The 21,506-nt window shown below is 38.0% G+C and overlaps 1 long non-coding RNA gene across 1 annotated transcript; it reads left to right on the forward strand.

Moving 5' to 3' along the window:
* The first annotated feature begins 11,733 nt into the window (after positions 1-11,733).
* Positions 11,734-18,635, forward strand: LOC122116741. The gene is made up of 3 exons (XR_006149014.1): positions 11,734-11,755; positions 15,233-15,243; positions 18,519-18,635. It is a non-coding gene; the product is annotated as an uncharacterized LOC122116741 (long non-coding RNA).
* The last annotated feature ends 2,871 nt before the right edge of the window (positions 18,636-21,506 follow it).

A 21,506-nucleotide genomic window follows, 5' to 3' on the forward strand; every position in this document is an offset into this window, starting at 1 on the left:
TAAATAAACAGAATCATCAATAAAAAATAATTAAAATTTCCTGAAATTGACTAGTTGTTGTCTCATTTTATTGTACTAGGATATCTTTCTTGGTGCTTGTCCCTAGTATCAAGTTAAATCAGCGTCATCTTGCATTTTTTGTGGTTCTCCAATGGAGAAATAGACATTTGTCTATCTATTAATAGTTCCTATTAGTGAATAATAGTATTCCAACACTACAGGTGAATTTTGGGGATTGAAAAGTCATTTTATTTTCCAGGCAATGGATAACTGTGTAGATACTTCTCTATCTGCACAAGGGTACATATGTTCCTACAGATGGAATGAGAGAGACATAAGCTTACATTATACCTTTAATTGCATTTCCAAACCACAGTTAATATCAATTGCCTTTCAATAGAAATGAAAAACATTTATGACTGAATATCTTGATTCTAATTATTTTGATGAATAATGCAAGGTTGATGTATGCTTCCATTGATGACCACTCCTAGTCTTCACCATCATATATATTTCCATTGTGGACAACATCCACAAACACACACACCTGCTTCTCTCTGCAATGATTCTGTGGTCATCACTGTTCATCTGCCCCATTGAAGGTAATTTTCTCTCCAGTCCTGGGTCTGATTCCCACACTGGGATCCCCTACTAACAGTAAATATTGTTGCTTATTCTTCTTAGTTAGAATCACTTTGCTAACAGTAACACTGTTCCCATGTGAGGATACCCTTTGGACTCCAGTATGGTCAAACTCCCCATAATGAGAATTAATTTCACTCCCTTACATGCTTTTCTCCTCCATCTTGGGCCCCATTGCCTTACATCCAGTCAATTAGGACCTGGCAGAATTTGCTGATTTGGGATCATAGTAAATTCAGGCAAAAGAATGAACACTTGGTAGAAACAGGATGACTGCTACTGAAGAAAATGTGATTAACAGTGGGTAAAGAGTTGGGGGCCAGTGGCCTCTTCCTAAAATCCTATCTACACAGGAGGCTGAGGTCTGAAGAGTCTTACCCCAAACTCAACAATAAACATAAAAGTGTATGTAGAGATTAGGCCAGAAATCTCGGGCATCCTGATGGCAAAGTTACATACAATTGTGAACATTGCCTCAGATGGGAAAGGACAGTATTCTCAACTTTGGGATACTGAGAAATTATAAATGGAGCAAGGCAAATAATTATCCAGAGTTAATGGTATAAGGAAGAATGGTCATGGTCTTTGTTATAAGTCAGAACACTCATGCTTTTACATTGTTCTAATTTCACACAAATATTATGATGGAATCAGAGCAAAAAGTAATCATCTGTGGTATCAGTAATGCCTGTGGTAGAGGTGAAGAATGTGTCAGAGGTTGCAATTTCGGGGATTATACTGTAACAGTAAGGCCCTTTCATAATGGAATGTGTGCAGGGACAAAATGAAGTGGATCTGGATGGGATCAAAATGGCATTCTACCCACAGATGTTGATAGGTGCTGATCTTCAGCATCCAAAGACAATCATGTTTTCTGCATTTGAATCAGATCTACGCAAATAAGGCTGACAATTCTTGGGGATAATGGGCCTTTACTGAATTCCTGAAGTAAGACAGAACTGCAACTGTGCTCATCCCAGTCCAGGCTCTGCTTATGTGCATATACCCACAGCACAGTCCACTGACTTGAGGATTTCTTCACAGTCCAGTCATATCCTATGCAGGAATTATTCTTTGCTCAGCTTCAGGGGCTCCTGTGGCTCTGACTTTCAGGTAACAAAGACAGAACTGAAAATTTAAGCACAGTGTGGTGAATTAATATTGTCATTCTAGGGAAGTTCTCCTACAATACACTTATCAGTAAGGGTATTTATTTACATGTTTCCTCTGTCAGGTGCCAGATGTGACATCCAGATGACCCAGTCTCTGTCCTCCCTTCTAATCTCCAGGAAGGAGAGAGAGTCACCATCTCTTGCCATACCATTCAAGCATTAGCAGAAGCTTATCTTAGCATCAGCAGAAATCAGGAAAGCTCCTAAGGTCATAATATACTTAACAGTCAGTTTAGAATCAGATGCTCAGTCTAGGTTGAGTTACAATGGATCTAGCACAAAGTTCATTCTCACACTCAGCAGTCTGCCTATTACTGTCAACAAGGTTACAATACTCCCAAAATGATACAAGTCATACCCTAAAACTCCCAGGGAAACAGAAATGAGAGGCTGGGCTGCCCCCACTGCTCCTGTTTACCTGCTGAGAGTATTTCCTAAAAGCAGCCAGGCTCTGAATGTCACTGCAAGGCTTGGGTACAAGGGTCAGAAAGGCTTTTCTGCATCCTAACTCTCTCCTTTTTTCTGAGTTCCACAGGCAGAGACATTATTCTGTCTAGTGGTATGCTTCAAAAATTGAGGTTTTCACACATGAAGTTCAAGTGTTCTGACATCAGTTAGTATTCATACAGCAAAATGGGAGTCTCTGCAGTTAAGCAGTATTGTTCCAATGCAGTCAATTGTAGTCTATGCTAGATCCATTATCTTGAAATTGGATATATGGAACATGGGTTTGTCTGAAGCTTCTTCAGAACCCAGGGTTCCTTTGAAAATGTTGCCTGATTGACTCTGAGTTGTTCAGACTTGTTCTGGAAGAGATCATGAGATAAATATCCTGGATTAGTGCTGATCTTCATCATCCAGAGAGAAGCTTGTTGTCTGCTGACAAATCTGCACTCCTCTTATACAACTGAGATCTTTGGAGTTGTTCTGGAGTGGTGACAAAAGAAAGTTCTGTATGGCCTCTAATGTTGAAAGTATAAAATTTGGTAGACGAGATGTATTTCAACTAGGAATGGATATTCTTTAAAGTGTTAATCTTTGCCAGGAACTGGTGACTCATAACTATAATTCTAGCTATATAGGTGGTCATAGAAATGTGGGGATCATAGTTTGAAGCCAACTAAGACAGGAAAGTCTGTGAAACTCTGATTTCCAACTAAACCCCAAAATCTGGGAATAGAGCTTTGTCTCACGTCTTCAAATACTAGCCTTGAGTAAAAAAGCTGAAGAACAGTGCCCAGGCTCTAAAGTCAAGCCCCAAGATTGGTCTAAAAATAATAAGTACAATAAAATTTAAAAATAAAATTTTATTTTCACCTCTGGGACCAAAGTAGATAAACTTCATCAAATTATATCATAAATAAAATGTGAGGGATTATATTAAACAGGTAAAAATGATCTAATAAGCAATATATTCATTAAAAGTAAGCAAATACAAAAAAATTATACTTTCCTCAATAGATAAATTCTTCAGTAGTCATAACTGACCAGAAGCCATTGACATCATCTAGATTACTCTTAACATGATCAAAATAGGAAATGAAGTCTGTACAGTTTACCTGTGATTATTTATAAAATTCAGAAGCTCTGCTTATAGGGCTATTTACTTTGGCCAAAGTAACCATAATATTGAGAAATTTAGGATTTGGATTTTAGAAATTTAGGAATCTCTCTCAATTTCTGAGCTTTTCTATAATCAAAGGAGCAGTTTTTAAAAACAGGTTTTTATTTTCTTTAGGTCATTGTACAAAGGACTTGCCATTCCACAAACCAGTTTATGCATACAATACCTCTTCAGTGTCATCCCTTTTAAAATTCTCACTCCTCTCACACCACACTTTCATTCATGTTTGTTAACAGTTTATTTTGCCAGTAATGGGGCCTGACCTCTGGGTCCAAGCGCTGTCCCCCAGGTCTTCAGCTCAAGGGGAACATTCTACCACTTGAGCCACAGTGCCACTCCTGGATTTTTCTGCTTATGTGGTGCTGAGAAATCGAACACAGGGCCTCATGCATGCAAGGCAAGCACTTTACCACTAAGCCACCTTCCTAGCCCATGTTTGTGAATTTTTAAGTTATGTTTTGATATGTTTGCTATTACAATGAAGCGATTCATGCATACAATGCATTTTGAGATATGTCAGCCCTCTTTCAACCTACCTTTTCACTTATTTTTCTCAGTTTTCTGGCATGTGTAGTGCATTCTTACCTGCATTCTACACATTTCTTCTATTTATTCTTCTACCTCTTTCTTCCTGATCTCAAACCCTTTTGCAAGTACATTTCCTAGCACTCATTTTTTTACACCTTGTTGACATGATCTCAGAAAAGCACTTTTTTATATATTTCAAAATATTTCTAATAGTTTCATAATTTTGCCTAACAAAGATGAAATAAAATTAGTAGAAATAATAATTTCCATACTTTGGGTGATTTTGTGTGTGTGTGTGTGTGTGTTTGGATTCTAGTGATGGTAGTTGAAATGAAGTCCTGGGCACGGTCCCTACATTTTTGTGATCAAAACCAGTGTACTACCACTTGAGCCACAGTTCCACAACTATTATTTTTGTTCATTAATTGGAGATAAAAATCTCATGTACTTTCTTTCCTGGGCTGTCTTTGAGTCATGATCCTCAGATCTCAGTCACCTGAGGGATTAAGAATTAGGATTTCAAGGTAGAATAAATAGCCAAACAATTCTAGGCATAAAAAGGAATGCTGATATAATCTCAATCCCAAGACTCCAGTTCTATTATGAACTATAGTAAAAAAAAATATTTGTACTGGCACAAAAATAATCCCAAAGATGAATAGAACAGACTAGAAGATCTAGAAATAAATGCATATATTTGATATGGCTTGATTTGGAGTCAAAGAATACACTGTGAAAATATAGCTTCTTCAATAATTGATTTTGAGAAACTGGGTATCCATATGCAAGAAACTAAAAATTGATTCCTGTTTATCACCATGTACAAAATCAACTCATAGAGGATCAAAGACCTCAACATTAGACCTGAAAGTTTGAAGTTACTACAAGAGAGAGTAGGAGAAATACTAGACCTCATTGACATAGGCAGAAAGTTTTAGGATAGAGTTTCAAAGGCATGCCAGATTGGAGAGAAACTTGACAAATGGGATTGCATCAGACTAAAACGTTTCTGCACAGCAAAGGACATTGTTACTAAACTAAAAAGATAGCCAACAGACTATGAGAAGATCTTTACCAGCAATATATCAGACAAAGCATAATGTCCAAACTATACCATGAACTTAAGAAACTACCCTCTCCCAAAACTAATAAATCAATTACTTAATGAGCAAAGAGCTGAGGATAGATGACTTAGATGATAAGGTAAGAATGGCAAAGGAACACATAAGGAAATTCTCAGCATCCCTGGCCACAGAGGAAATGAAAAATAAAACCAACTCCTAGATTCCATCTCACTCCTGTAAGATTGGCCAACATTGTGAATTCAAATAACATGTTGGCAGGGATGTGGAGGAAAAGGAATCTTATTGCACTGTTGGTGGGAATGTAAACTGACACAACTATGGAACTGTCTGGAGGTTCCTCACAAAATGAAACATAGATCTTCCTTGAAACCAAATCATTCCACTCCTCCACATCTACCCTGAACCTCAAAATCCAGGATACCATATAGACACTTGCATATCCATGTTCATTGCCACACTATTCAAAATAGCCAAGTTGTGGAAAGAGCCGAGATGCCCTACAATAAATGAACAGGTAAAAATGTGTTACCTAGTCACAAAGGAATTGTACATAATCATTAGGAAACTTAAAATTATGTCATTTGCCTGGAAATGAATGGACCTAGGACAAATCCTGTTGTGTGGTATGCCAAGCTCAGAGAAGGCGAAGTACAGGTTTTCTTTCATGTGAGGGGTCTATATCTAGAATATAGGTCTGTAGGCATGTACACAAAGTGAGGCTAAAGGAGAGTATTCTTAAAAGAGGAACAGAAAGACACAATGCCTGTGTACTTATTTTTTACTTTAAATATATTTTTATTGTAAAAATATTGTACAGAGCAATTACAGTTACATGAGCAAGGTAATGAGCTCATTTCCTACCCATCATTGTTACCCCCTTCTTTGTTTTCCCCTACCATCCCTTTCCTCCCCACCTCCCCAAATCCTCCCACCCCCTGCACGCCCACCCCGGAGCAAAATTGTGAAATTCATTTTCAACAAAGTGTCTTGTACATCTCAGTGTTACAATGGGTCATTCTGTATCTTTATTTCTGACCATACAAAATAACATTTATCAAAAGTAACTCAAAAATTGGAAATAAGACATATTTTATTTATTACTGTGTTTGTTTTCTTGTCTTGTTTGTTCGTTAGTTCATATGTCTAGAGAGGGTAAGGAGAGTCACAGAAATGTAGGCACAAAATGTGAACAATTGCAGCCATGGTACTCATGGGCACTATGTTGAAAATAAACCATAAAACTTGTGGATGGGTCTTTATGGAGAAAGTTTGGAGAAACTAGGAACACATGGAACATTCCTCAATATAATAAAGGCTGTATATAACAAACCTACAGCCTGAATTATACTAAATGGTTAAAAGTTACAACTATTTCCTCCAAAGATTATGACAAGGCAGATTGCTCTCTTCTCTCCTCTTCATAATAGAGGATTTGGAGGATTAACATTGTGAAAATGGCAATTTTGCCTAGATCTATCTAAAATTCAAGCAATACCCATCAAAATCCCAACAACATTTTTCAATCAAGAAGAAGAAGCAATCCTAAAAGTCATGTGGAATAATAGAAAAGCCTAATAGCTAAAGCAATTTTTAGCAAGAAGAACACTGCTGGAGGAATATCAATCCCAAACTTCAAACTCCATTATAAAGCTGTACTTACAAAAACAACTTGGTTCTGGCACATGAATAGGCTTGTAGAACAATGGAATAGAATTGAAGACCCACAAAGGAACTCACATACCCATGGTCATCTAATCTTTGGTAAGGTAGCCAAAAACAAAGGATAGAAGAATGACAGTCTCTTCAACAAATTGTGCTGTCAGAATTGGCTATACATGTGTAGAAACATGAAAACTGAATTTAAATCCTTATATATCACCCTGAACCAGAATCCACTCCAAATGGATCAAAGACCTTGAGGTTCAAACCCCCGTACTACCAATTTTACCAGCTTCACAGTATATTTGTGTGAGTTTCATGCCACTTCACCTATAGCAACGGTTGGATACAGTCGTATTTTTGCAATGTTTCACATGTCTTCCAAGCTTCAGCTTACTTTACAAGAACTTCCTCTGACCTTTGATCATACATACTCAAATTTTTCAGCTTATGGTCTCCTCTGCACATTGTCAAAATTTGTCTTAGGAAAGGGAGAATTTCATCCTGCTCTCCTCTACCTCTTACTCCTAATCCTCCTTCCCACTTTCTCCCTCCTCCTTCTCTCAAGGACAATATTTTGAGGAAGTTAAATTGGAAAGTTTTTTTTAAAATACATGATTGTATTATTTGTATTAGTTGTGGGGCTTAAACACTTGGTCTGGGCACTGTCCCTATGCTCTTCAGGTTTTCAGCTCAAGGCAAGCACTCTACCACTTCCTGTTTTTTTGTTGATTGGAAATAAGAGTCTCCTGGACTTTCCTGCCTAGACTGCCTTTAAACAGTGATCCTGTAATCTCAACCTCCAGAGTAGCTTTGATTATAGACCTGAGCCACCTGCACACAGCTCCATGATTGTATTTTTATCTGTTGTTGTTGGAAGTGGGTCTTGAACTCAGGGACTGGGTGTTGTCCCTCAGCCAGTACTCTACGACTTGAGCATCAGCTCCACTTCTATTGACTTTAATATAGTAGGTGTATCTATAAAATTCACAATCCTAACATGATTAGAATCAAGATGAGTATTCTAGTTAAAATACTTCTGAAAGTCAATATCTATTCACAATACTTCAAAAGCTATTAGTGTCTAAGGAAGACAGAAATAATGAAAAAATACCATAGCAGTCTGAAACATATGTAAAAAATCAATGACAAGTATCATAATAAGTGGCGAAATATTTTAACATTTTCCCATCACATTGTTTTTAATGTTGAAATATGTACTATAATATCCTCATATACAAAATTATACAGGATGTTCTCCTCCAAATTCTATAAAGCAAGAGGTAAAAGAAGACATTAAATTGAGAAGTGAAGCAGCCACTTATCTTGATTTGCTGATGAAATTTGTACAAATATATTAAAAATTAGTAAAATAAATCATAGGATATAATTATAACTTAGTAGAATCTATGTCAATATAATGAATAGAAAAAAACCTCTTTTAGAGTAAAAAAGACACAGCTACTCAAAAGTATTTCCACATTCATAAATTGGAGTGCAACATCATTTTAAATTTTCTCCAGTTTAAAACATAGAATCAAAACAACACAAAATTGAAATTCCCTAAAAGAATATTTTAAGTAGAAAATGTGAATATAGAATTTCCATGGCAATTTAAGACACTCAAGATAGCCCAGAAAGTATTAAGCTCAGTTATGCTTTTCAACTTTATTTTCCTTTTTTGTCTTAGAGCATCATGGTTAAGTCAGTGTACATACTGTAGGTGCAAACAGAAAAGTAGTCAAGTTGACAGCTCAAACAGGAAATACACATCTTCAGGCTCATGAAATTGTAAGCCCTCTGAAGAACTCTTTAGTAATAACAATAAAAATGTCAGGAGGCAAGTACTAGTGGCTCATTCCTGTAATCCTAGCTAGTCATGAGGCTAATTGCTGAGGACTGATGTTGGAAGCCAGCCTGCATATAGGAAAGTCTATGAGACAATTATATCCAATTAAGCACATAAAAAGCTGTGGATCAAGTGGTAGAATGCTAGCTTTGAACACAGAAAGCTCAAGGAAGAAGCAAGGCATTTCCTTAAGTTCAAGCCCAAGGACCAGAACCAAAATGAAAACAAACCAAAAAGAAAAGGAGGAAGGAACTGGATCTACCAGAGTACAACATACTGCTTTCTAACAAAAGAATTGAGTAGAGAATAGATTGGTGCAATTATTGTTTTGCTGTGCTGTGCAGATTCATCTAATCATTTACTTGTGAAAGCCACCAGTATTTCCTGTAGAGTTTTTGCATTATGAATCCTACTGAACATGGACAGTTCGAAGAGGCTACATTAAAATGTACTGAAACTTGCAGGCAGATGCTAGGGTAGAGGGGAGGAATGGAGGATCACCTGGCAAGATCTACAAGCAGTTGAGAGCATTGGTACTCACCCCTAGGTTTCTAGACAGGAAAGCACCTAGGTAAGAAGACCTCCAGCTTCACAAGCAGATCATCTGGGTCTGAGGGACACCAGAGAATACTCCAGTTCTGTGTTTAGCTTCACTCAATAACATAAGCCAGTCTTGGAATGGCCATAGGCTAATAATTTCTTCTATTCAAAAAGAAACACTACTTACTTGAATTAGCTAATGTCTCAATTTTACAAAAGAACCCCAAATAACACTCTCAAAGTTTCCTCCCTTGTTATGGTTTGTGTGCTTTATTGACTCTGGAGAGGCATTGCCAAGTGTGCACTGCTGCAGAAAGAGAGGTAGAGTACAGGGAATTCTGCCCAGATGATTCTACCAAAATCTTCACGTGATGTTCAGATTCTAGATGTATCTGAGAAGCTGTGATATCAGGTGGAGGCACCAGGAAGGACAGGTGGGACAGCGTAGCCTCTCACCTCTATTTCCCTGGGAGCTTAATGTTATGGCTTGTATCACTGTGAGTGGGTAGCTACTATACTGTTGACAGCATATTCTTATGGTGAGAGTAAACTCTACCCCAGATGCACTGTCCTTGGTACTTGAAAGGATCAGGATGGTAATTACTTTGCACCATACATGAGGAGTTTAGCAGCTTTCCCTGGTTACTGCTGAAACCTGTTTAAAGAAATATTAAGGCCCTTACTGGCCATAAAAACTCTGTCTCCCAGAGATGTAGACAGAGAGAATAGAGACTGGCTATTTGGATGTCACATCTGGCACCTGGCAGTGGAAACTGAAAAAAAATACCCTCAAGAGGCCTTCCTTGAAGTACCAGAGAGCCCCTGCTGTACTAGGCTGAGTAAATCTCCAGCATTGTTCTTCCTTACCTGGGAACAAGAGCAGCAGGAGCCCCAGAAGCTGAGCAGGGACCTTCATGTCCATGCTGGGTGCTGACTGGGACTGACTCCTGTACAGAATGTGAGCAGACTATGAAGTTTTCAGGGCAGTGGGCTGTGCTCTGGGCACATGCAAATCAGCAGGGGTTGGGCAGATTTGGGCACATCTGCAGGATTGGCTCAACTCAGTGAATCACCACAGGCCTTACATCCACAGGTTTCCTAGACTAGAAAAGAGGAACCTGAATTTGCCTGCAGAGTATGTGGAGATGATTTGATGTTAGAATACACTTTTGTGACTATTTTCAAAATGTATAATGCAAAGAAGCAACAGTGGTAATAGAGTATTTCATAAATATATTGAAACATTCTTGTTTCTATTAGATCTTTTCTTCACTGTCAATAATTCTTCCTGGAAAAAAAATCCCTGTGTTTTCTTTATGAAGTACTTATGCGTTGAAACTTTTTTTACTTTCTCTACTATCCTTTTCACATTTCCTTTCCTTGCCTTGCCTTTTTTTGTTGTTGTTGGGCTTGAACTCTCAGTCTGGGCACTCTCCCTCAGCTCTTCAGCTCCAGGCAAACACTCTACCACTTGAGCCACAGTGCCACTTCTGGTTATCCGGTGATTTATTGGAGATAAGTGTCTCAAGGGCTTTCCTGCCTGTGTTGGCTTTGAACTCCAAACTCAGATCCAAACCTCCTGAGTATCTAGGATTGCAGGTTTGAGTCACTAATGCATAGAAGGAAAAGAAATCTTAACCTGAGTAATGTATATTCTTTTTTGTATTGTAATATTGTTTTGCATATGATTTGCTTTATCAAGTAATTATTGCAGTTGTTTGTTGCTGTGTAAGATCATGAACAACTTGTGATGTTTCATACAATTTACAGATTCTGATAGTTTCCTGAAAAAGAATTAATGAAGTTTGTTCCTTTGTAAAAAAAAAAAAAGTTCATATTCCCAGATTGGTAGAAAGAACTTACAATCAAATTTAAGTGAGTTTTAATGCTATCACTTAGGTGGACTGTTTCTGCCAGTTGCGGAAAAGTGACCATCTTTGAGAGTCAGCTATCTCAATCCATCATTATGATTATGATTGTGTGAGGAAACTCAAATCCCTGGTCCTTCTCTGGTTTCTTAGAGAGTTCATCATTAGTTCATCCTTTGATGAGATTTGGTGAACTGGAGAGACTTGTGTAATTCTTCACATAAGCAGGCTGATATGTGATCAGAATAAGGCCTGGAGAATTCCCCTGGAGAGGCAGTTGGGTCAGGTGAGAGCTTCAGCCCCTCACCCTGACTTTTTCCACAGGGTGGAGAATCACAGGATTATGTGCTCAAAAACCCTAGGACAGCCTCACTGAACCAGAGAATGCCACACTCCTCCTTCCAACTTCTTTGATGACCTAGGAGTTAAGAACCTACTGATTAAACTCATTTCCTGTTTTAAAGCAATTCCTTCTTAGAGATTCTTGTCTGGCTTCTGTTTTACTGTGTGAATCAGAAAGGATGACTTTATATGAAAAGAGACATGGCCATCTCTGTGCTTCTGGGACAGAGGAGGAGAGAAGGGACAAAGATTCAGAGGAGCCTTCATATGTCAATGAAAACCTTCGAAAGTTTTCATAGCCTTCCTACATCTGAGAAACTCTATCAGCAGATGGAGTCACCAGGAGCAGCAGCTGGGCAGCCCAGCCTCTCACTTCTGCTTCCCTGGGAGGTTTATGTTATGGCTTGTATCACTGTGGAAGGGTAACTTCTACCCTGTTGACAGTAGTAAGTGGCAAAATCCTCTGGCTGCAGGCTGCTAATTGTGAGAATGAACTCTGTCCCAGATTGACTCCCACTGAACCTTGATGGAATTCCAGAGGCTAAATTCTTGGCATAATAGATCAGAAGCCTTGGAGCATTCCCTGGTTTCTGCTGATACCAGTATAAATCATCGCTAATGCCTTGACTTGCACGGCAAGTGATGGAGACTCTGTCTCCTGGAGATGCAGACAGGAAGGATGGAGACTGGGTCATCTGGATGTCACATCTGAAACCTGGCATTGGAAAAATAAACACAAGTGTCCACACTGTTAGTCATGTTATAGGAGGCCTTCTATGAAGACCCAGGCAGCACTGAACACAAATGATGGGAGGAATGCTGTCCTTCCTTACCTGGGAGCCAGAGCAGCAGGAGCCCCAGGAGCTGAGCAGGGGTCATCATGTCCATGCTGTGTGCTGATGGGACAGACTGCTGCACAGGGTATGAGCAGCCTATAATGAAGTCATTGGGGCAGTAGGCAGTGCTTTGAGCATATGCAAATGAGAAAAGCTGGGTAAAGCTGGGAATAGCTATAGGATCAGCTCAACTCACGAAATCATCATATTTCCACCGTGTCCACATAGTTTAGCCCATAGAATGTGTTTCCCCATACAGCAGATGCTGTGATGAGTCTACTGTCCTTTGAATAGATCTCTTGGTGCAATCAGGGATGATGACTATTTCTCATGAGTTTTTCAATCTTTATATCTAACACTTGAAAGGGAGAAGAGTAAAGCAATAATTGAGTGCTTCATATTCAGATCATGCAGAGAAGTGAAGTTATGGAAAGAATAGAATTTGTGGATATTTTTAACTGGTTAAATATCTCTATGCATTGAAGCCTTATCACTGACATAACAAGAGATATATAAGCTCTTATGTTTTCAAGCAATTCAAGGTTAAGATTCTTCTAAAACACACATATACAAAAAGTAACATGTGATTCTTTACAAGAGAAGGTATAAAGGCTGAGTCCAATTCTTCCTTATTGACTTTACTGCATAAAGGAAAATTTTGGCTACATAGAAAAAATTTCAATACAAAGAAAAACAACTATATCAAGGGTTTTAGTAAACATGTCCTGTGGTTAGATGACTAGAGGTCTGAAGCAAAACATGTTGCCACCAGAAAAGTCCAAAATTTCTTAAGTTTTTGTGATTTGCCACGTCACCAGGTACAATTTTTACTTGGACTTACAGTTTCATATTATCCAAGAACTACAGCACATTCATATATCCATTGCCCTCTGATCATTCCACATCAAATTCAGGGCAAATCACTTACTTTCAAACACTCTAGTCCTCATGTATCTCTTTCTTGTTCCACGTGTCCAAATTTCTGTTACTATCTGGAGATTGGAGAGGCTCATCCACACTCTCTACACCCAGCAGGTCAGGATTGGGCAACTTCAGGGGTGAAGAAAAGATAGATGTTGTAATGATTTAGTAGCATTGTGTCTCATTTTAAATATCAGTTTTTTTCCCAATTGATATAGGTGTGAGGGTGGGAGGCACAGATATCTGTGTGACATTCCTGAAGTGGTTTGGATAGAAGATAGGCCTTCTGTATGACAATGAAGGCAAATTTGTAGTTATTTCAATGAGACTGCTAAATTTGGCAATTTGGAAAATGAGGGCTATTATTTTAATGCTAACGACTTTCACTTATTGTAATTTGGAATCAAGTTGAAGACAGGACCAAAAACAATGTTACACTACCTCATTGGTACTGTGCTTTTGTTCTGGCCCAGGGAAAGAGAAAAGGATCAGATCGTAGAGCGGTTAAGATCTATGTGACCTAAGTGACCATTAAATGTTTTTTCAACTGCTACTCAGCCTTACTTGTCTTACTTGTGGTGTTTGTAGGAACTTGTTTCTGGACCTGATGTTTCTCTGAATAACATCTTAATGGCCAAATAAATTCTCAAGGGCTTTCCAAAGAAAGCCTTGAAATCCCAGTGGTGTTTGTAGACCTCCACGGGCTGTATAATGCAAAACAAATGATAGTTACAGCGGTCTCAGTTCTATCTGGATTTCAACATAAATCAATTTATAATCTCTGGGGTTCAGGGTGTTGTCTGGGTAGTGGTCATGGAGGAAGGGGATTATTGTACCCCTTCCCAAACCAAAATAATCCTTGATTTTAAAAGTCAGTGAATATTTGTAAAAAAAAAAATCCAAACTCATTCTTCCATATTATTATGGACTCAAAGTCAGAAGTTGAAAGTGCATTGCCAGACCAACTAAAGTAAAAGCATGCTACCCTGCCTGAAAAACAAAAGCCGATGAGGAATGACTCAAGTGACAGAGTAATTGTGTAGCAGACAGCAAATTTTGAGTTTCAGTCTCCATAGCACCCAAAATAAAATTCTGCATGTTGTCAATCAATTTGGCAAATAGGCAATATCATATCACTGCCACAGTCTGCACATAATTCCAGTTTCCAGTTTGCGTTTTACAAAGACTTTTTTTTTTGGTGGGGGTCTGGTAGTGGGGCCTGAACTCTGGGCCTGGACACTGTCCCTCAGCCCTTCAACTCAATGCTAGTGCTCTTCCACTTGAGCCATAGTGCCACTTCTGGCTTTTTTCTTTTTGCTTATGTGGTGCTGAGTAATCAAACCCAGGGCCTCATGCATGCAAGGCAAGCGCTCTACCACTGAGCCACCTTCCCAGCCCCTTTACAAAGATTTTATGCATTTAAAATAGTCTTGTTCTTTTTTATGTAAAATGATAATTCATCAGAAGAAGTAATAGAGGGGAGGCAGCACACTGCATAGTTCTTCCAATGTGACTCACTCCCACGCTCACCAGCTTTCAGTGCTGTAGGTTTCTTTGCTATTCCATAATAAATGGGCTATAATTTTTCTTAATTTGGAATTGTTCCTATTGTGTCATGTCTGTCAATTCTGATGATTCTAGTTATCACGATGAAAGTCTGACTTGTTAGACCAGATCTGTTCACGTTAGCAAACTTCTCTATACACTCTGCTTATTCTCTCCATTCACCATACATGCCTAGGCATTTTCCTTGTTTAGGTTTTTTGGAGTTTATTTGTTTGTTCCTGTGTACTAGTAAGGAGATGACCCAGGCCCCAACTTTGCTGTAGGCATCTCTAGGTGTGAGTTTGGTCTCTTGTGCTTTGATGTTATCAGGCTATGAAGAATCCAGCCAGAATCTTGTTGCAGGGAGAATGTAAAGTTCTATACTATTTTTAGCTGGTTTATCAGGCAAATGCTGGTATCTTGGTATTCAATATATTTGTGCTCACTTCTACCAGACATTTTGTGTCTCACTGTCATCTTGAAGCAAGAGAGGAGACCTCTGCCTGTATACCAAAATGAACACCATATCAGGAATGAGCACTCTCAGAATTTTCTCATAGCTGATGAGAGGAGAGTTGCATGCATACCTCATCCTCTCATGTTACAGAGAATAACCTAAAGGTATTTTGCACGTTTCCATGGGACATTGAGGTTCAGTCATCTTCAACAACAGGAAGTGTTTAGCTTGTTGTATGTTCTTTACTGTCCATTTCCCCTTCCCTACGTTTCTTTCTCCCTTCGCATTGCTTCCTAAACATCCTAAATTGTGCGGACCCTAGAACCCCTTGGGAACTCTGACTGTGTACAGAAAGTATGACTGAGTTGTGTGAATGGAGAAAGCCTGATGCTAGTAGAAACTGCTGGCCTGTGTGTTGGCTTAATCCTGTTTATATGGGATTCTAAGTGCTTTTATGATTACACAGCTGTCCTATAGAAAAACAGAATGAGTGTTTGCTATGTAGTGAGTTTATACTCTACTATTTCTGATACAGATATGGGCCAATGTTGAGGCTAATTCAGTTTTTTAAATCTATCTACCTATCTATCTATCTATCTATCTCTATCCATCATTGTATACTTCTTAATCCAAAAAAGCATCAGATACAATTCAGAACTCAGTTGATAATATAGGGATATTATGGAAGCTCATTCTTTGGATGTGAGACACTCAGAAGTTTTGCTTATGTATCACCAGATCTGCTTGAAATGTGAGAACAAAGATCCTCTCTGCTATTTTCAAGCCTAGTTTTCTGTTAAGATTTTTCCTTTCTTCCTTTTTTAAAAATTTTATTTTACTATAAAGATGCTGTGTATGAGAAAGGTAATGAGTATATTTTTTTGAAGATTGTTATCCCTTCTTTTGTTTTTTTTTTCCTACTATTACTTCCGTCTCTCACCTCCCCTACTTCTCCCTCCCCCTGTCTTTCTTTTTCTTTTTTATTTATTTATTTTTTTACAGGGCTGAGGCCCGAACCCAGGGCCTTGCGCATGCCAGGTGAGCGCCCTTCTGCTGGGCTAAACCCCCAGCCGCCCTGTCTTTCTTTTTAAACAGGGCCTACAGCCTTTTGCTATTTGTGAGGGACTAGAAAATGGAATGGTTTGTATCCTATGAATTCAAAATTTGTCCCTCTATTAAGGTTTGCTGCTTGTATACTTGGCCTTGTTCTTCCATTGTTTCTTTGCCATTTGTGACTTGTCAGCCTTTTAAGGCTATTTCCTGAAACAAAACTGATGTTGTCTTTGAAACACTTGACCAAAAATTATCACAGTTACTATTATTTGGGTACTAGTTTCTAAGACTCTGAGAAGCTGAGAAAAGTAGGTGTATTTGGAAATTTCTGTTGTAGTTTACATGAGAATGGGAAGTGCTCATTCTATTTTGGAGCTCCCTAGGGAAACTGACTTCTTGTTGTGGTCCTGAATATTGTAGGTGACTGTTTTCCCAGAAGCACTGTGAGATTATCAATAATGGCTTCTGCTGTTTGAGTTCATGATTTTTGTTTGTTTTTGGTGAGGTAACTTTTTGGTTTTGTCTGCTTAAAATAATCTTCTGTTTTGTTAAGCTTGTACTTGTTTGGAGTTTTTTTTTTTTTAAGAATCTTTTCATTTTTTGCTGCTAAGATAATTTGTCATTAACAATATTTTAGTGACTTGTTTTAGCCACTCCTAAATGAAAAACAGAAATAAAAGTAAGTAGCTGAGATTATACTTTGAGATTAAGAAAACAAACCAAAAATAAAAATTAACAAAAAACAAATTATTGCTCTATAAAAATTTGTTTTAGGCCTTATTTGGCTTGCAAATATTAAAGTTTGATCATTTAAACAAGGGACCTTTGCATGTTTTAGGATTTCATAAATATTTAGCTTAAATGAATGTATATTTTTAGTAATCTTCCATTACCACATTGCTCTTTCCTGTACCGTATCTCAAATGCAGCGTCCTTCCATTGACAAAGAAATAACTTTAGTCTTCCCTCTATTTGTCAGGTGGTTTAAATTTTATAGGTAATCAAAAAGCCTGTGTTCAAAGTGAAGTTATTAAAAAAGATAATTTATTAATAATACATTTAATGTAAAAGTATTTACAAGTAAATCGAAATACTAAGGTAGTTTCCAGGTGTTATCTTAAGTATTCTTGGTTTTATAAATTCTATGAAAAGGCTCTTATGTTTCTAGAGTCCATTCTGTTACTTTTGTCTTTCCTTTTTCCCTCTTCCTTCCTTGCTTCTTTTTTCCTTTCTTTCTGATTTGTTTCTTTCTTTTTTGACATTATATTACTATGACTTCCAGGCTATCCTTGATCATGTGACTTTCTCTGTAAAAATTGTACCTGCAATATTAGAGTGACTCATGAACTAGTAAAACGAAGCTGAGAGTTGCTGAGAGAAGCTGGTGAACAGGAATACAGAAAGCATGATAGAAAGAGGACATGGCCTCTGTAAGGTGAGGATAGACTATATTAATTCTGATTGAATTGAGAATCTAGATTCCAGAATGATATGAACAGAGGCATACCTGAATAACATGATGTAGGAATACTGTCTCACATTTCTTTGGACTTTGAGCAAGTACAGTGGCCTTTTAATGTAAAGTCAAAATTCAAATTAATATAGGAATATCAGTCTACATATGGAAGAGAGATAGATTTTTGTCTATTCAGATATTTTTATTTTTGACATGCTTCCAGCTACTAGTGTAAATAATTAATTAATTAAATTAACACCAATATGTTTTAAATTCTTGATGTTGTAAACAGATGTTCTATTATTTGAGACATATTTTCCATCCTATTTGTTTAAGTGATTTTTCAGTTATTGGGTCTCACAAAATTTCCCAGCCCAGTCTCAGGCTACACACTTCCTCTTATTCTTCCCCCATATACTAGAATCCAGGCATGTGCCATCATGTCTTTTATTCCAGAAATATATCTTGTGACCTTTCTGGGATATCATGAAACTCTGGTCCTCCTAATTTTGTCCTCCACATAGCTGAGATTATGATTGCAGGTAAGCTCAATCACACTGAAAGTATTTCTTAAAATTCAGAAGTATTTTCTTGGCAAGAACCTTGTTCATCTAGAAAAAAAAGTGTAAAGTATGAAATTCCTAAGTGGTTCTTAGCTAAGAAGGAAAACACCAAATGATCCATCTGATTTTGCTGTATACATGCACAGAAAGACAGACAGACAGACACACACACACAAACTCACTCCAGTTGTTGAATTTCTTTCTTATAGTTTGACCACATTTTACAAACAAATCTAGAAAGTGTTGATTGAAGTGAACAGTGGAAGAGACACATCTGAGACAGTGAACCTCAGTGAGCAGCTGACTGAAGAATATTTTGTTTGAGCTAGAGCACTGTGAGAGGAAACTTGTTATTCTCCTGACCATAGCAATTTACAGCATCTTCAGCCTCCACTGGATTTATGGTGAAGTTGAAATCTGTCTCAGACCCACTGCCACTGAACTGGTTTTGGTACTCACTTTCCCTGTTGGATCCTGGATAGGTCAGAAGTTTTGGAGGCTGTTCTGGTTTCTGTTGGTACCAATATATGAAACTCTACAAAATTTATTATCAGCATTCTCCCTGGCTCTGCAGGTGACAGTGGCCATGTCTTGAAGAGACAGGGCCAGAGATGCAGGAGTTGGAGTCAGTACAATGTCTCCAGTGGAGCATGGAATGGAAATCATATGTCAAGAATGGCTACAGATGTACTGAGACCAAACCCAAAGTAGGCATATTGCATTAGTGATAGCTATAACTTATCAGGGCAGACACTTTAATAACAGAAAATTGAGAAACAAAGATTTGAATCTATCAGTTTGAGAACTCTTCATATCAGAGAGCAGCAATGGGGGTGATGAGTGTGAGTAACCCTTTTTGCCAACCTCACCTGGAGCCCAGAGCAGAACAGCCACACCAAGGAAGCCTGTGATCCCATGTCCAACATCAAGATTTGACAATGCTTTTCAGGTCTCAGAAACTGCCTCTAAAGAAGCTTTGAGCAACCTGGACTGTTATGTAATGACACAATGTGCAAATTAATTCAGAAAGGCTTGCCTTGATGTTTAAAGGAGACATAGGTTTTCCTTCACTCAATGGGAGTTGTGGCTAGACAAGACACTACAAGTTGTAGCTTGCGTCTTTCCAGGAACTTGTGAATTTCTCTGGTGAAATTTTATTTCTACCTAAGATGCCTTGTGGGAGACCATGCCATGGTTGCCCTTCCACACATATGCCATTCAGAAATGCTTTGTATTCCCCAAATTGAAGTTGTCACAACATCTCAAACAGCAGTACATTCCAAAAGGAAGTAAGTAGAATTTATAGAATAGTCAAATCACTCAGCTGGAGGGAGGAGAGGGAGATTGTCTTCCTGAATAAATCTTCTGAACAGCATGTCTACAAATGCCATACAGAGCTGGAAAGGTTTGAAGGTGCGATTGTGCTACAGTAGTCAATGAGCTGGTGTTACCAATGAACAAGGAAGCCTTTCTGTGTTGCCATGTTATTCACACAGTTAGACCAGCCTGGGTTACACAATGAGACAGGTAGGTTCCCAATCTGCATGAACTTACTTTACCTTCCTCCGGGTAAAGCAGACTTTCCTATCTGTTCAGATTTGAAACAAGATGTATTTTGCCCCTAGTTTTCCAATGATAGTGGAACCATTGCTGTGGTTCTTAATTCGAGTGAGAAAAAATCAGATCTATTCTTTCAGCCAGGTCTTTGTTCTTACCAATGGAGGAATTAACTGAGGAACCTCAGGTTCTCCTATAGATCGACAATATGATAAAAAAAAAAACATTGGATAGTGTTATATAATCAAGGAGATTTATTTTAGACCAGGGAGTTAATGAAAAGTTATATCTAGAAATATGATTTGGAGGTTAAAGGATACAATAAATTCACCAAGAATCAATTATGCATTATACTTGTGGACAATAGTATTTGTCTGTTTAATGGGAAATATGTAGGTTACTTAATAAATTCATGGGAAATATTTCATTCAACTACAAAAGTTATGGAGTATCTCATTGTCAGGTGTTTGTGACTCTAGAATGAATGTATTTCTAGCTATTCATGTGGCTGCAATCTGAGGAGATATGTTTGAAGCCAGACCCAAAAGGAACGTGAGAGTCTCCAATAAACTGCCAAAAGCCAGAAGTGGAGCTGTGACTCCCAAGAAAGAATGCTAGCTTTAGCATAAAACTTAGGGACAGAACAAAGGCTCTTGTTTATAGCCATTCTAACTGGGGTGAGGTGGTATCTCAGTGTTGTTTTACTTTGAATTTTTTTATGGCTAGAGAAGTTGAACATTTCTTCATGTGTATATGGGCCATCCTTCTTTCCTCTTCAGAAAAGTTTCTTTGTAAGTCTTTACCCCACTTATTTATTGGGCAGTTGTTTCTTTGAGGATTTGTTGCTGTTGGATTTAATTTTTTGAGTTCCAATTATATTTTAAATACGAGACCCTTGTCCCTTGTATGGCTAGTGAAGATCTTCTCCCAATCTGTGTGCTTTCTATTGATCTTGCTAGCTATGTCCTTTGCTATGCAGAAGCTCTGCAATTTCATGCAATCCCATTTGTCAAACTTTTTTTTTTTTATTTGTTTGGCCTGTGCCAAGGAGACCTAGGGTTTCTCCTATTGTGTCCTGTAATGTTTTCAGAGTGTCTGCTATGACTCTGAGGTCTTTGATCCATTTGGAGTTGATTCTGGTACAGGGTAATATATAAGGATCTAGCTTTATTTTTCCACAACCATTTTTGCTAGCACCATTTACTGAATAGGATGTCTTTATTCCATTGTATTTTTTTAGATCTCTTATCAAAGATTACATGGCTACAAGTCTGTGGGTTAATTTCTGGATTTTCATTCTATCCTATTGGTCCTCAGGTCTTTTCTTGAAACCAAAGTCCCTTCAGTAACCAAACTGTTTTGATTACTATGGCTTTTTAGTAGAGTTTAAATTTGGTATTGATATTCCTCCATCACTGTTCTTTCTGTTAAGTGTCGTTTTTGCTTTTCTGGGTCATGGCTAAAATCAAGAACTCCAATAACAATAGATGCTTTAGGGGATGTGGACAGAACGGTACCCTACTGCATTGTTGGTGGGAGTGTAAACTTGTTCAACCACTTTGGAAAGTAGTGTGGATCTTCCTCAAAAGACTCCACAGAGAGCTCCCCTATGACCCTGCAATCCCACTTTTGGGCATTTACCAAATGATCACAAACAAAACCATACTAAATCTACCAGCATAACTATGTTTACCGCAGCATTATTTCCATAACTAAGATATGGAACCAACACAAATGCCCCTCAGTAGATGAATGGATCAAAAGAATTTGGTATGTATACTCAATGGAATTCTATGCTTCCAACAGAAA

Source organism: Dipodomys spectabilis, unplaced genomic scaffold (genome assembly GCF_019054845.1).
Source record: "Dipodomys spectabilis isolate Male_0828 unplaced genomic scaffold, ASM1905484v1 ptg000137l, whole genome shotgun sequence".
Taxonomy (NCBI): Eukaryota; Metazoa; Chordata; class Mammalia; order Rodentia; family Heteromyidae; genus Dipodomys; species Dipodomys spectabilis.